The sequence below is a fragment of the Manis javanica genome, chromosome 10 (genome assembly GCF_040802235.1).
Source record: "Manis javanica isolate MJ-LG chromosome 10, MJ_LKY, whole genome shotgun sequence".
Classification (NCBI taxonomy): Eukaryota; Metazoa; Chordata; class Mammalia; order Pholidota; family Manidae; genus Manis; species Manis javanica.
Genome location: NC_133165.1, coordinates 96,303,404 through 96,320,792, shown reverse-complemented (window position 1 = coordinate 96,320,792; position 17,389 = coordinate 96,303,404). Strand labels below are relative to the sequence as shown.

General features: G+C 44.6%; 1 long non-coding RNA gene across 1 annotated transcript in view; it reads right to left on the bottom strand.

Annotated features, from left to right (window-relative positions):
* Positions 1 to 2,078: 2,078 nt before the first annotated feature.
* LOC118973321 (uncharacterized) overlaps positions 2,079 to 17,389 on the bottom strand; it is a 109,734-nt gene continuing 94,423 nt past the window's right edge. Inside the window, exon 3 of the long non-coding RNA XR_012121531.1 lies at positions 2,079 to 3,355. This is a non-coding gene — a long non-coding RNA (uncharacterized lncRNA). The remainder of the gene's footprint in view (positions 3,356 to 17,389) is intronic.

The window sequence follows — 17,389 nt, the reverse complement described above, 5'->3', positions numbered from 1 at the left end:
AGGTTTCTTCAGGAGCCCTTTACAGCAGATAACAAGGCTTAGGGTCCTTCATCTCTGAGGGCTAAGAGACAGTTCAGCTCTCTCAGCTTTGGTAAGAGCAGCTGAGATCTCAGCAGATGGGAGGCAGCGTGATGTGCCCGAGGTGCTGGGGCAGGACGGAGGAGGGTCAGCCCGACTAAACCCCGCATGTGGACAGTGGGAGACTGGGTCTCCAGAAGATAATAAAGTTCTGGTTCCAAAAGAAGGGTGTATTAGTCAGTTTTTGCTGAAATAAGACAATGTAACAACCCCAACACTCAGCGGCTTAAAACAACAAATGGGTCTGGGCTGGCCGGCTTAGGTATGCTTCACACGTCTTCTCATTCTGGGACTAGGCTGAAGGAACAGATTCTACTTGGGACGTGTGGTTCTCCAGGAGGGCAGGAGCTTGAGAGGTTAGTGGAGACACACCATGCCTCCCAAGACCTTTACTTAGAACTCCCACAGCCTCACTTCAACTCATAATCCACTGGGGAAGCCAAGACACATGGCCAAGTCTAAAGTCAAAGGATTGGTGGGGAGCAGGGAGGGGAGAACCCCAAACAAATAATATGATCAGAAACAGGAGAAAATGGATATGGGGTATACAAAACAACACATCTCTCAGGTCCTTCATGATTTGACATTCCACATTTTTTAGCTATGAAAGGCTAAAAAAAAAAATACAGATGGATGAGGAAGCATAAACAGATGAGGCAGGAGAAGAAAATGAGTTTTAGAATATATCAAACTAAAATATTCTAGAATATAGCAGAACAAATAATACATGAAACTTAAGAATTGATAGTATTAAATTTACCAATTGATAAATATTGGTAGCAGCTCAATAGTGGTTTGCCATCACTGCTTAGAAGACTGCCTCAATAGTGGGGTCACAGCAGTAGGGTTGGGAATGAGTAGCCACGCCCTGCTGGGAAGGCAGCCTGCTTGGGTGGGAAGTGTACATCTGGAATCAGAAATCTTGGGATCCAGTCCCATACCTGCCTTGTTCTACCTATGTTGCCTTGACCAAGTCACTCACCACCCTCTCTCAGACTGTATGAGCACCAGTTTTTACTGACTTTTACAGTGAATGCCAATTTTACATTAAAACAACATGTGTTATTGACTAGGATTCAAAAACATTCATGCACTTCATTTGAAAGAGTATTTAAAAGAATTTTATAGACTTGCAGGCAGACCCATGTAGGAGCCTGCATTCTCTCTTTTGTGGTGGTAGAGGTCTTTCAGTGTGGACATTTGAGAAGCATTGATTTGGACCATCTTTTTTGCCCTCAGACTGACCATCCATAGGCCAGAGGTTAGCAAATTACAGCCCACTGGGCCCACTGCCTCTTTCTGTATGATTTTCTAATGAGGAAGAATTGACTTTTTCTTTTTCTTTTTTTTTCAGTTTTTAATTATGGTAAAAACACAATATAAAAGTTACCATCTTAATCATTTTTAAGCATGCAGTACAGAAGTGTTAACTATAGTCACATTGCTGTGCAACTAACCAATCTCTAGAACCTTTTCATCTTGCAAAACTGAAAGTTTACACCCACTAAATTCATCTCCCCATTCCCCCTTTCGGCAGCACCTGGAAACTACCATTCTTCTTCATTTCTGTGAATCTGACTACTTTAGATATCGCCCAGAAGTGAAATCATATGGCATTTGTCCTTTTATGACTGTCTTCTTTCACTTAGCATAATGTCCTCAAGGTTCTGCCATGCTGTATCATGTGACTTTTCAAGGCTGAATAATAAATATTCCATTCTATGTATACGGCACATTTCTTAAACCCAATCATCTGTTGGTGGGCATTTGAGTTGCTGCCACCTTTTGTTACTGTGAATAAGAATTCCCATTTTTTTAATGGTTGAAAACAAAGGAAGAATAATATTTTGCAGTACATAAAAATTCTATGACATTCAAATTTCAATGTCCACAAATAAAGTTTTATCAGAACACAGCCATGCTCATTCATTTACATATTGTCTAATACTGCTTTTGAACTGCAGCAGCATGGTTGAATAGTTATGATGGGAACCATTTGGTCTATCAAAGTAAAAATATTTACTTACTGACTCCTTACAGAACGTCTGTCGACCCCTGGCATAGGCCATCTGAGACAAATGAGATTCTGTCCTGGCAGAGGGGTAGGGGGTTAACTGCATTTCCTTTCTTATTGCAGAGATGGCCCTTCCTTGTCACATTGGTAAAAACCTTATCATCTATAACAAACTTCACATCTAGGAGCTTCATCTTCAAAGGAAACCAAGTCATGTGCTTCATTTAATCCTGCTTACTTGGTCTTCTGCTAAGGTAGAGAAGAGATGGCTCACACTGTCCCAGTCTGTGAAACAGCATTACAAGCCTTTCTCTAGTCTCTGAACAGACCTGAGCCTTTATTCCCAATGGTTCCCAGCCCTGGTTACACATCAGAAACACGAATACTGGGGCCTCATCCCTGAGATTCTGAAGTTGTGCTGAGGAATCTGTATTTCTCCAAAGTTGCCACCCAGATGACCTCTCTCCTCAGGAAGCAATTGTAAATGTCTTCCTCACCCTCCAGACTCGGCTTAAACCCATCCTTGAGACTCACCTCCAAGGGGTCTTCCAAGATTCACCAGGTAGAGTACATGGCCCATTTCTCCTGCCCCCAGAGCATAGTGGTTGAGCTTTATGGCTTAGTGATATGCCCTCCCATGCATCCCATCTCTACATCGCTAACACCTGCCAAAAAAGGACTAAAATTTTTGTTGAATCAATCAGTTCATCAATAACAAAAGGAATGATAAACAATAGTTTTATAAATGATGTCGTACAGTACCATCTGAGACATGGACAACTACCACGAGGGAGAATAACTGATGGCATTTGCAGGGCATGAAAACCGATTCCAAGCTTCAGGTTTTTAAATTTCAAAATTGGTTGAAGTTCATTAACACTTTGTCACCTCCACACTCACCCCAAATCCACATTATACCATTAGAGAGGAAGGGAAATTAAAACAGTGACAGGGTATCACAATTCCACAGTGTGTGAGTCACTGCTTACTTTCCAGGATGCACACAGCTGAGAAACTGTCCTGGCTAGCTGCTGTTCAAAAACACTTCCTACATAACAGAAACGTGATATGTCCAGAAAGGTGCACTTACCATTATGAGAACAGTCATTTGAGAGCCACACAAGACAGCCTGAGGCCATGACCAGGCTTGCTGGAGACGAGGGGAGAGTAGGGGTCTTCGGAGTGAGTAGAAGCTCTGGGGCCAAGCCTAAGGATCCAGTCACTTCCCAAGGGTATGGGTTGATGGGCTGCGGAGGCTGGAGCCTAGGAGGAGTTCCAATGCAAAAATCAGAAAGAATGAAGTTGTTTCAGGCAAAACTTCAGGAAATTCTGAACCCAGGCACTTCCAGGGCCAGTGCAGAGATGGGGAAAGGGCATTCTCCCTGCCTTGGCCCAGCACCTGGTATTCCCTGCAGTCGGAGGAAACCCCTGAGCAGGAAAGCCAGAGAACTAAGCACAGGAGCAAACGCGCTCCTGAGACCCGGCAGGACACCTCACTCCCCAGTGTTTCTCTCTGGAAGGGTCTCCGGGAGGAGAGAGAGGAAAGGTCTCTGACTGGCAACTTTAGAAGAAGAAACCAGAATGATTGGTTCAACTCCCTCCCTCCTCTTCGTTTAGAGCCAGTGCGTCCCAAGAACACATGGTCTCTGTTCTCCATGCTGGGGGATGCCTGCCAAATTCTCTAGATTGGCCCAAGTAGGCAAGTGTAATATGGGAGTAAAACGACAGCTGGCCAGTTGTGCCCATCCGTGGAGGGTCATCCTCCAATTTAGCTTCTGTCAGTAGTGAGACTGTCATTTTTTATCTCCGTCAGTCTGTCTCCCGTGTCCCTCTCAGCTGGATCTGGAATTGGCTAGGGAACAGAGGGGCTGCAGGTTTTCCCAGCCAGTTCACTGGAGACATCACCTTTAATTCTGAGAAATATCTGGAGAACACTGTGTTGGGGTTTCAGTATTGTGAGGTCAAAAGTGGCTCATCCATGGCCACAGGACCTCAAGTGTCCCCACAAGTGGATGAAGCCACAAATGGAATCTGAGGTGGAGGAGGAGAGAAACACCACTCTGCGGGCTGCCGTCAGGAACCAGGCACCTTGGTCTGGAGCTCAAGGAAACCAGGGTGATACTATCATTAACTAGCTTTAAATTTGCCAACCTCCACAGGCCCCTGTGAGGGTTCTGAGGGCAGAAGCAGGTGCTGGGGTGAAATGAGAAGGTGAACCATTTGCCCTGGAAGGTGTTAGTGAACACCCATAAGAAGGGCTGAGACTTGATGACATGATATCTGTTCCCCCTCAAACTCACAGATACACAAATTTCCTGAGTAAATGCCATGGATACTCAAGGAGCAAACATTTTTATTAGAAAGTATGTATAATGCGTCAGTCTAAAAAGTGCCGTTAAATAGATGAACTGAATTGGTCCCTCATAGTATGAATCCTTTTATATGGTCAACTAAGGAGAGGAGATATTAAGGGATTTATGGTTCAAGGTCACATAGTAAGTGATGGGGCTGCAACTAAAACCCAGGTCTTCTGACCAAAATTTAAGTCCTTTCTGCTGTTCCGTGTTGTGTTACAACAGAGGACCCCTAAGCACACATTCTACCGCTCACTCGTCATCTCAGGCCTCTTAGATTCAGCTTCATCCACTGCAAAGTGGCAAACTGAGGGCTTTGGAGCAGAGAATATCCAATACCCCAGCATCCTGTGAAGGTCCTGGGGGATTCTCAGTGTTTGCTCACCTCCTACCACAGTAATTCATAGCAATTCTGCCTACAAAGACAGCCCGTAGCATCTGCTCAACACAGGGCTGGGGCATTTTGACCTGCCCCTAGAGCAGCAGATTGAAACTTTTAACTGCAACCCCGGTAGGAAATTTAAGTTTACATCTAAACCCAATACTCACAAGTACAGAACTGAAACAGGCTTCACAGAACAATCATTTACTTTTATGTTTTTATGTTTACTGTGTGTGGTAACTGTTATTTTCTATCTTGTTCTATTTGTTTAAAGAAGTGTTGGTTGCAGTCCACCGCCTTGATTTCCCAGCCCATGAATGCTTTGGGACGCACAGATTGGAGGGCTGAGAACTGAGGGGGAGTGTTCAGCTGAGCAGGGAAAGACAGGATGGCAGAAGCTGGATGAGGCCAGCTGGGACACCCGGCGTAATTTAAAAGGGAGAGTACTTGGCTGTGTATGAGTCACTGTCCTTCTGAACACCCCCCAACGCTTTCATATCATCTCCCGTCTAAACAAGCATGTTGCCACCTCTGTGGCGAAACTACTGTTCCCAAAGCCAATATTTAAAACATACTTTGAACGTCCTAGCTTTGTTTACCAGTGGCTTGAGGAACGTTCACTGTTTAAAGAGCCACTGCTATATTTCATGGTGGGACATGTGATACTTTAGAAGCAGGGTCGGGGCACGTGACAAGGTCAGGGTCTCACCAGAGGAGGGTCAATTTGGCTAGTGGTCAGTGGATAGCATCCCCTTGGTGATGGTCTGAGCCTGAGCTGACGGGCTCAGAAAGTGGACGTAAGCACGGCCACTCGGCCCTGGGTCTCGTCACACAAGGCTTCACGTTTAGCTCTGACATTACCACCAAATGATCTGACTCATGCAGTTACAGAGACAGCCTGACAAAAGGCAAGTAGAAGCCATTCATCACACATCTTTGAACTTCCAGCCTTTTCTTCAACTACACTGCTTAAAGTGCACTAATATTATGAAGGCCCTCATTTATTTTGTCATCAGCACACTAACATTGCATTGTGTTTTATATGTAAAAAGCATTGATTGGTTCAAGACAAACCATTAAAATACAGCACAAGTTTTATAACTGTCTTTTAGTATTTGTTCAATTTTTAATATACCCAGAACCTCAAAAAAGGGAGGGTTGTCCCATTTTTTGGTGCTTTCTCAACTTTGAGAGATTGCATGCCCGGGAAGACCAGATTCTTGATGACATGACTTCCTTGGAATACCTGCAAGTGAATTCACTTAGAAGGGAGAACATTCCTTTCTCAGAGTGGCTGAAATGCTTGTCTCTCCTGTCCAGAGGACCCCCCAGGTAACCAGAAAGCAAACTAACATTTAAGAATTTGTTGCTTGGTGATCAGCAATGAAAGTCCATGAGGAGAATATCATATCCTAGAGGGGGCTCTCCGGACACCAGAAAGCATTCATTCCCTACATACATTGTCTTCACTCTACCTTTGTGAAAAGTCAGACCAATGATGGCTTTTCTCTTTGTGTTACATTCCTGACCACACCCTGTTCTGTCTAAACATTCTTTCTTTAGACATTAAACTCCAGTCAAATAGCTGTTCCAAGGGACCTTGAAGAGGTCTGCTTTTTCCATCACACATGGATTTAATTTGTTGCATTTAATTTTTGGATAGAAAACTTACATCCAAAACCCAGGTTGACTATCTCTGTAGGCACTACACACTTCCAGCATGACATGGTACAAAATAGATACTGTGCCTGACTTTGATGAATTAACAAACTAAAATGTTAATTAAGTAAATCAAGAAATCTACCCTATGCAGATAAACTGGAGGCAGTGTGGTTTGGTGGAGAAAACCATGGACTCAACAGCCTAGGCTCTCCTAACCCTGTTGCATGATTTGGGGAAAATACACTTAACCTCCTATCTTTCAAATGGTAGGCTTGAGGTAGGGGGTGGTTCGGGAAACCTCTCATGACTGGAACCCTTTCACTCATTCATTCACTCATCTGATGTGTTTATCGCCTCCTATGTTATCAATGACAAGAGGAGTAAAACATGATTCCTACCTTTAAGGAACTTCCAGTATATAGCTTCCAGCTCTAAACTTTCATGATGCAAAATAGGATGATAATCAGAAAAACCTATTGGCTCAGGGGTAGACTGGCCGTCTCAGTAAGGCCACGTGTCTTACAATGGAGCCGATGGCCCTAGGTTCCAACTCGGTTCTGTGACCTTGGGCAAGCTCCTCTGTCCCTTCCAGTCTCCATTTTCTCATCCATAGAATGGGCAAAAGAAGATCTATTTTGAAGTGTTGGGAAGATTAGGGCCAAAATACAAAAAGTACCTCACACATACTTAGCATTCAATAAACCATCTTCCCAATTTCATCCTTGACCTTCAACATACACTCTCCATCCAAGCAGCCAGATTGAACTTTTAAAACTGTGAACTGTGTCCTATCGCTTAGAACCCTCCCACATAGGGTCCTGGCTCTGTGTGGTGGCCTCGGGCCCTGCATGCTCTGGCCTCTGCCTCCCTCCCTGCTCTGTCTCCTTCCTTCCCCACATCCCTGCAGCCAAGAGACCACGCACCTCCCTCTGTGTTCTCAAATCAGATCGGTTTGTCCCCACCCAAGGGCCTTTGCTTTCTTCATTTCTTGAAGAGTTACTGGTTCCTTGCCCATCAGCACCCAGTTTGGATGCCGTCTTCAGAGGCCTTTCCTGGCCGTACATCTCCTCTCGGCGTGTCTCTCACGTTCTCCTGCTACCTCTTCACAGCCTCAGCCTCTCTTTGCTTCTGTGCCTGCCCTTCCTACCTCCTTCAAGAGTATAAGTTCCCCAGAGGTAGATTCCTGTCTCTCTTATTCACTGTGTCTCCCAGACTGAGGCAGTGCCTGGCATGCGAGAGGTGCTCAATAAGTACGCTTTGATTTATGTTGTTGTAATTATTACCATTATCATTTGAAGGTTGCAATTTATCTGAGGGAAGATTCCTCAGGTAATGTCTGAATCTTGAGCCAGAAGAGGAAACTAGTTTTATGCCTGAGCCACAAAGCTGAGGACTAGTGGGAAATTCAGGGATCAGGGGGAAGGAGAGGGTGGGCCCTGGAGGGGGCCTTGCAATGCAGTGTAAACAGTTCTGGGTTGGAGCTAAGTGGTCTGGATTCTAGGCCTGATTTTACCACCAGCTACCTGTGTTCCTTAACTTTTCAGGCCTCGGTTTCTTCACATATGTAATGAAAGTTTATTTTTAACTAATTGGCCTTTAAACTTCCCCCAACTGACATTCTGTACCTTTGGGGCAGGGCCACTTGTAGGGAAGCCTGTGAAGGGGGTGACGGGTGAGCCTTCTCCATGCAGACCACTCAGATCCCATCACCCAGCCACTGCGCAGCTAGCCCTTCCCTCATCGCACAGCCTTCTCAGCAGGCCTCGCCCACAGCTGCTGCTCACAGCATATTGGCTGAATGAATGAAGGTCCTCTGGAACCAGGGAGACAGGGAATTGATGACTCAGTGACTCAGAAGGAAGGACCACTGAGTCACTAAGCCACTTCCTGTCTTGCTCAGTGTCTTCCAAGCCAAGTCCTAACAGGGTGGGAGGGTGGCAAAGAGTTTAGGCTCTACTGGATCCTAAGAGAAAGTCTTTGGTGTCAAGAGTGGGGGAAGGTGGGGAAGACATGGAACAGTCCCGGAGCCTTTGTTCGAGTTCTCTGCAGCAAACCTCACATACAGCTAGGAGACCATATCGCCTTGATTCCTTTCTCAGAGCGATAAAGTCCGGTTCCAGAATGTCAGCTGTGAAAGGGGCTATTTCAGCTGTCTAGTCTTGTGTAACAAGCCACCACTTAGTTCGTTAAAACAACGACCATTTTATTTGCCCACAGTCCCGTGGGTCGGCAATTTGTCTGGGCTCAGTGGAGTGGCTCCTCTGCTCCTCTCGCTGGGATTACTCATGTGATTGCATTCGCCTGGCAGCTTCCCAGGGTTTGAATGGTCCAAGGTGGCCTCACTCACACATCTGGCAGCTGGTGCTGGCTTCGGGCTGAGCCTCTCTCTCCAAGTGATCTCTCGTCCTCGAGGAGGCTAGCCTAGGTGTGTTCCCATGGCCACAGCATCATTCCAAAAGGGGAATGAGGGCAGAAGCTGCAAGGTCTCTTAATGCTGAGCCTCAAACATCATTTCACTTAAACTGCATTCTGTTAATGAAAGGAAGTCACAGGTCCAGCCCAGATCCAAAGAGAAAGGAAACAGTCTATCTCCTGATAGGAGAAAAAGCAAAATTACATTGCAGAGGAGGCAAACATGCAGGGATGGGAGAAATTGTGGCCATCCTTGCAAACAGTCTACTGCAGAGGCCTCAAAGCTTGTGCAGTCCTTCTTTATACAAATGAGAAGACTGAGACATACCCAGGCTAAGTGGCTTGGTCAAGTTCAGAGAGTCAGTGGCACGTTCATAATAGGAACCCAGATCTGCATCTCAATCCAGTGTTTCACACCTGCAAGGACCTCTTCCCTCCACAGTTTAACCTTCTTTCTCCAAACCTACTGGCAGAGCCAGGCTTTGGAGCCAGCCTGCCTCTCAGGCTTCCTGCTTTGCATTAGCTGATGGGTAAGTCACAGACTCAGAAACAGAGCGTGGAGCCCTGTTTCCAAGGCTGGCTGCAGCTGCCTGGGTCCTGTGGGTCTCCTTAATAGGAAAAAAGATGCCATTCTATCTTCTGGTCCTTCAGGAGCCTGCCAGGCCGGCCCCCAGTCCATAGCTAGATTTGACAGCAAAATCTCATTTCCCTGGGCTCTGCACAGCCATTTAATAAAATGGTGCTTTGTAGTTATAGTTTTTAAGGCAATATGTCTCCAGTATAACGTGAAAGGGTAGTGAATGAATCTGTTAGACACAATATGACACCAAGAATTAGTTTACCAGAATAGTTTCTGAAAGTAAAAGTTAGAGGCAGCAAAACAAATTACCAAATATTTATTAAGCTTTAATTACATCCATCATTTACACATATTAACTCATCTAATGCTAACTAACATGTGGGGCAGGTGGTATTGCTGTCCCCATCTCTAAAACTGGTTCCTCAAATGTCACCTCTGTGTCCATTGCCAAATCCAAGGTCTTATTTACAGTCTAATTTTAGCCTTTTCAAGTCTGCATAATCTGAAAATATGTATTCATTCATGCGTCCATACATTCATTCTCTGAGGTGACAAGACCTGGTCTAGGTGTAGGTGATACAGCAATAAGCAAGTCAGAAGCACTTCTGCCCCCAGGGAACTTCCTGTCTAAGTGGCAGGCATTGAATAAGAAGCAGCAAACATGCCAACGGAATGGGTTTTATGAAGATGGGGGTGGAGAAGCCCTCTGAAAGATGAGTCTCTCTCCCCTTGGTTTCTGGGAGTTGAAACTCTCCAGATTCTAGTTGCTATTTCTCTGTCCCCTCGTTTGCTGATTCCTTTTGCTGTTTATTGAGTGGCTGAACTCAGTTTGGATCTAGGAAACTCAATTCCCAAACAATTGAAAGCAGTGCTTTTAAAGATGGCCACAACACTTTTTTTGCCTGTCTATTAAGGTTGGTGGCTTGGGTGTGCATATCTCAGTCATGAGATCCCGGGCAAGCAATCCCTTCACAGGCAAAAACCCCATACCTTCTTTGTCTGTTACCCACTAACACCCTTGGTACCAATCATATGATGAAAACATTTGTGACCACAGTCATTCTGTTACCTTGGTCCATCCTTGGTCAAATGTTCATTCATTAATTCACCCTCTCACACATTCATGTACTTATTTAATATATACTAAACAAGTGCCTTCTTTGTGCCACACTTTACTCAAGGCAAAGCCCTGCTCCCAAGACATTTAAATCCTAGTGAGGGACATGGACTATAAACAAGCAAATAAATAAACAGGAAAATAAATAAACTGACAAGTGCTACAAAAGGAATAAACAGGGTGATAATGTCAGCAGTTAGAAAGCCAGCAGGAGAGGATGCTATTTTTGCTGGCATGATAGAAGGAAGGAGGCACAGAGTTCCAGAAGAGACTCTGAAGGGGAACAGGAATGGCGACAGTCCAGATGCAGGGAAGAAATGGGTATATCTGGGAAACTGAAAGGTGTGCAATGTACACTGGATGGAATGGACATGTGGAGCAAGATGATATGGTCATCTGGAGTCCAGGTCATGTGGAGTCCTGCAGGCATAGAAGGACTTTGGAGTTTATTAAAAGCAAGATAGGGAGCCATTCAAGGATTTTATGCAGTAGGGAAACATGATCTGACTTCTTTTGTAAAAAGAGCCCTCTAAAGAGGAGGGCAGAGGGAAGGCAGGAAGCCCAGGGACAGGACAGATCCAATGTTCTAGGCAAGTTTACTGGTGGGTTAAGGCAGGTGCTGCCCTTAAAGAGGGACAGGACAGGTCCTGTACACATCAGGCTCGATCCCGTCTGCTCTTGCTGCCATGCTGACCCTTCGATGCAGCCAGGAGAGTTCTCAGCGATGCCACTGAGTGCCCAGCACCCACGGAAAATCCACATGCGGTGGGCCAGAGACACCCAGGTGGCCAGAAGCCCCTGTCCTCTGGGTTCTCATTTTCTCCTCGGCCCCTTTTCATCTGGCTCAGCCCCACATGAAGGAGAGCCTGCTTCTCTGCCAGCCCTTCAGAGGTTTGAAGAGATTGGCAGGGCACAGGAATGGCTGAGGGCCAAGCTGGCTGCAGGGTCTGGCAGGTTCGGGCAGCGGCAGTGGTCTGTGCTCCACCAGCAGCCCCGGCTGCCCATCCCCACTCTATTTGCCTAGGCCGCCTGTCCCTCCCTTGACTTATTCCAGGCTATCTCTAAATATGTGTTTCTTGTTGTTCCCCCTGCCCAAAATAGAGAAGTGTTTTACATTAATTAAACTGTATCGAAGTGTATTAACCAACTACTCAGAGGAGCTAGAAGGTGCCCCAGGGCACTGGCCTCACCCCCACCTCTTCACCCGCTACCACCCGCTTCACACTCCTCCAGAGAACCAGCCCCTTCCTCCTGGGGCCTGGTGCTCCCCCTGCTTACCTAACTCCTCCCTCCAGTCAAGCTCTCATTATCACTTCCGTCTAGAGGCTGTCCCTGAGGGCCATCTGCCAGCCTGTTTGAGGCCCTGGTTAAATGCATTCAAAGCACCAGGGACTTTCTCTTCATAGGACTCATCGTTATTATAATTATATACTTACCCAGTGGAGTGGAAACATACACCACAGCTTAGGTTTTGAAAAGTGGTAACTTAAATTTTGTATTTTTATAATTGGTTTCATCTGTTCCTACCCGTGCTGATGGTTGGGGAGAGAAATCTTGAATTTGCCAATGAAAGGTAACAACAGCCTATTCCAGTTTTTAGAATAAGCTATTTCCCCTACATATAAGTTAATTCAAGGTTGAAATTTGCTGGCCACGGCTAACTGCCAGGATACCTGGGGCAGCCATCACCTGCCTCCACAACCGTGATTTTTGAAGGGTCAGCTCCACCCTCCAGCCCAAGGCCGAATCTTAGCTTGCTGGGGCGCCCTCACAAGCTGGCATTCACTGCTGCCTCGGGGGTATGAATGGAGGAACTTCTATCCCCTACACATCACACACAGGCCAAGAGGAGGTGGGGAGCAATCTCAGGCCCCTTTCCCCAGAAAACCACCTACTACCATTCCAACTCCGCTGCGGCTGCCCCATGGTTTACGGGGTTCCCAGAGAGAGAATTTCCTCTAAGCTCTAAGGTTCCAGGCAGAAGGCAGAGCCCAGGCTCCTCTGATCTGACAGCCCCTCTGCCATCCAGCCTGAGGCACCCGAGTCTTTCTCTCCCTTGGTCCTCCTCCCAGTGGAGTAAACCCTTTCCCTTAGCTTCCAGTCATGCTGGGCCCCCCAAGCCTGTGATATGGTCCCTGTGGACATGCAGTGTGGCTTTTGCAGATGAAGCCCATGACCCAGGCTTGCCTCTCCGCATGGAAAGGCAAGCTTGGGAAGTTAAATACCACCTTCGCCACCCCCTCCCTTACACTTTTTCTTTCTTCCATAAAGTTTGCCTTTCAACTGTTGTCGTGTAGATATAAAAATTAGGTCTGGAGAGGGGGCTGGAGGGTATGGGTGAAATAGGTGAGGGAAATACAGAGGAAAAACTTCCAATTATAAAATAAGTAAGTCACAGGGATGAAAAGTACAGCATAGGGAATATAGTCAATAATACTGCAGTATCTTTATATGGTGACAGTTGATGGCCACACTTATATGGCAAGCATTTTGTATTGTATATAATTGCTGAATAGCTATGCTGTGCACTTAAAACGAATATAATACTGTGTGCCAACTTTGCTTCAATTAAAGAAAAAGAGAAAAAGAAAAGAAAAATTGAGTTTGACCCTCAAAGCTGAGCAGTGACCTCTTTCTCCTAGCTGGCATCTATTCTCTTTGAATCCATCCATTCATGGGAGGGGTTTACATGATTTCCAGGAAGCAAAAAACACCTCAGCTTAATGTTTTTAAAATATAACTTCCTATTATAGCAATTTGTGTGAGTCCTCTTTGAAGGTCTATCCCTGTCTCTTTTGCTTATCATTGTTTTCTTGTGACTAACACATGTACATGTGACTAGCACGTACACTTTGTCACATGATTTAAGTGAACTATTTAACTTTATAATAATCATAAAATGTCAAAGTTATCAGGGACCATAGAGATCATTTTGTCCAATCCTTTTGTTATAGGAGAAGGAACCTAAGGCCAAAGGGATTAAACTTATTGGTCAAAGTCACACAAATAATGGTAGGTGTGGATCTCAAACCTCTAATTTTTCTACCTCCAATTTATTACTGTTTTCCAATTCACCCAAATGCCTCTCCAAACAATGTGATTTGCCTTTGTCTCTTAAACCAAACTAATACAATTTCAGAAAGAACTAGTTGCCTCAGTAGATTGGTTTATGTGGACAGACCCTCTCCCCTTTTTATTTTCCTCATCTGGCACACAGATATGTAGATATGTTGTTTCAGAATGGAAATAGTTTAATTTTTTATTATTACAAAAATATATATTCTCATTGTAATATAAAACTATAAAGACATTGTTATACTGTAGTCCTAGCATTTAACAGTGCTTATAAGCACTGAATTCTTATTGAATACTAATAAATCTAAAAAAATCATACATAATTGTGGTAACCAGAAATCATTATTCACTGTATATGCTTTCTGTTTGTTCACATATACACACATTAAAATAGAATTAGGTATTTATTTTTCTGTTACCAGATTCCTTAAACAAACACATCAAAACATATTTAAATAGTTGCCCAATCAAGAAGGTCACCTTGGGAGGCTATGTTCTTATTTCAATGATGTTGTTATTGCTAATATACTTATGGAACTTGTATTCTGCAGCCAGACAGCTTCCAAGATTCTTGTTAATTATTTTATTCTCAGTATGAACAAATATTCATCCTTTGATGGATTTTACTTTAGAATAGGAATATTAATTGAATAATGGTAGAAGAGGTAGGTGTTATTGTTTTGGATCAAGAACAAGATCTGAATATAAAATAATGAGATTGACTTTTACTGTATGACTCATAAATCGCTCTTAAGATTAGGCCCCACAAGGAATCCCAAATGTTTCCTGCAGGGACAACATGTGCATATCTTCCAAGGAGACCATTAGAAGATGGTGGTTTGCATTCAAATGTAAAAATTTCAGGTGATGAATTTTAAGAGACAGTCATATTGATTCACAGTAATACTTTATACAATTTATCAGGCTTTAATAGAAACCTCTTTGTGTGGTTGTATGGAATTTAGCTTAATGATCAGACTGTTCTGTTTCTAAGTAGAAAGTTTAGGTCTTACATGATTTGGGTTTGAGAATATCAGGATTTTCTTCCTAGTTGTTACATGCTCTCTTCAGTAGTTGCTTTGAATATGCCCATCATTGCTTTGTTTATCTTCTCACTGTTCTCTTTTAACTTTCTGGTTTTAGTAACAATTCACAAGAGAAGTGAGCCTCTCACATACTCTGTACTTCCTAATACACCTGTCATTATCAGAGCAAAAATGCATCATTTTTGGAAGAATCTACTTGAGGGATCACAAATGTCTACATGGGCCAGGCAGGTCATATAAATGAGTGAAGAGAGTTGTATGTAAGAAAACAACAGTGCCAGCCAGATGACAAATAGCAAATGACTGTCTGCCTCAGTGTTGAAAGGCAACAGGGAATGGTGGGGACTGTGGGAAGTCACATCCCCATGGAAAGAAAGAGGTAAGCTACAAGAGAGTGTAAACTCAGGGTTATTAGAACTTCTGACCTTTCATTCTGACAAGCTGGAAATCTGGGTTTTTATCTTAACTTTCTTGATTTTTAAATGTCAGCAAATAATTCAAACATACCAGAAAGGCAGAGGAGTATAACAGTCAAGAACTTGTATTCTGGAGCCAGACAGCTTGGAATTCAAATTCTGCCTCTGCCATTTATTAACTAACTGTGCCACTTTAGATAAGTTACTCAATGGCGCTGAGCCTTAGTTTCCTCATCTGTAAAATGGGGACAATCACAATAGTACCCACCTCATGGGTTTGATGTGAAGATGGAGTGAGTTTACATATGCAAAGCATATACATGCCTGACCTATAATTAGTGTTGTGGAAATGTTAGCTTTTGTTACTTAAAATGGAGATTACCATATGAGCTAAATAAAACACATCTGCAGGCTAAATTCAGCCCATTGACTTTCAATTTGGGTATTCTGGTCTAAAATCAGGAGAGAAAACTCTGGCAACATGACAGTTTGTGTAAGACCATACTAACCATCCCAGCATATACTCCAAAGCACACTAAGACTGGAACAGGCTCTAAAAGTACATGTCCTCAGTAACTCTCCAATTGTCTGATGAGCAGCACTTCCCAGTAGGCACTCAGCTGACCCCCAGGAGGGGGCACCGTTCCATTTCACCTGGGCCAGGCTCTACAGGTACATATCCCATGGTTCAGCATCCTTAACATAACTGCCCTGCTTGTTCCAGCTCCATTGCATAGCCAGCTTTTCCTTAGAAGGACCCTTCCTCACTCCTGCTGCTTCCCTCCAGTGGGAATTAGGAACTCCCGGGGCCTGTGCAGGGCAATCAGGCTCAGTCTAGCTTTGGACTCAAAGACCCTCGTAACATGTCTCTCAGTGAATAGCTCCTACTTTAGAACAACATGCCCTGGACTGTTGGCTTCTAGAGAAGGGGAACAGTGTCCAATACAATATTTAGGGCTGTTATGCAGCCGGCATGTGCTGGTACAGCTGCAGTGGTCACTAAGGCACTGAAATGTGTTGAGTGGCTAAAGGGCTAATACCTGGAACAGGGGTGGAGGCCCTCCAGCAGAATGTCCGACAAGGTCTCCCAGAACCAATGCCTTGCTGTGAAATGTATTGAAAACCTTACCTCTGATTGTCCTTAAAAAGGTAACCCAATGCCTGGGACCTTATTATATAAATTAATGAATACATGAATGAGTGAATGAATGGATGAGGAGGATGTGGGCCATACCTGTTCCATAAATTTGTTTGCATGAATGAGAGCTCTCCATCAACCGTTTTCTGAAAAGACAGGTACCCCCTACTTGCAGCAGAGCATTCTGAACACATCTCACCAGTGTTTGAAACTGGTTTCAGAAGTCAAGGTCACCCTCTGACTTGTAACAGGGCTTTTACATAACATGCTTCAATCACCCGTTGGGGCAACTGTCAGAAAAGCTTTTTGTTTTTTCTGTAACACATCTGAGCACAAGCCATATTTTACTTTACATACTTAGGTGAAAAATTGGTCCCTGGCTGAACATAATGGAAGTCATTTGTTCTGGAAAAAGCAATTCAGAGAAAGATATCACCTAAAAAAACTAGAGCAGTCCACTCAGAACCCTCTCCGCTGATGGGCTATGAAAGATACTTGGGCTTAAGAGCTATTTTGGGGGACTAAGAGGTGCTTTAATTTCCCATAATGGCATCATCTTGCAAGTCTGTCTATTCACTGTAACCATTTGCTCCTGCAGTGCATGATTGGCCCCACTGGAGAAGTAACGGAAGCTCCTTTTAGTGCCTCACGGGCCCCCATTAGAGCCAGTTTGGAAATGGCTTCCACAGCTCCTAGCCAGGGTTGAAGACATTTCAATCAGTTGGAAAAGTGGCAAGAAACTCCTTACAGTTCAGGGGTTGTTCTTGACAAGAGCCTTGCCCTCAAGCCCCCCGCTCAGGGATCCGGCAACATTTTTCTCTCATTCTCTGTCACCCACCTCTGCCGCGGGAGGTGAAGAGGACCCATTTGGTTTCCCACACAAGGACCAGGAACAGGGGGAGGGGATCCACCAGAGCTGCTTGCTTTTTGCATCTTGGCTATTTTCTTTCTGATTTAACCATGGAATTACTTCTCCCTGTTAGAGCTGTGGTTTCAGTAACTGCACCCCGAGACCAGAGAGATGTGCAGCCTCAGGGCAGGCAGCAGAGAGTCTGTGGCAGGCCGGCGGGGAGGGCAAATCCCACCTCACTAGGGTGGGCATATACCTCCTCTCA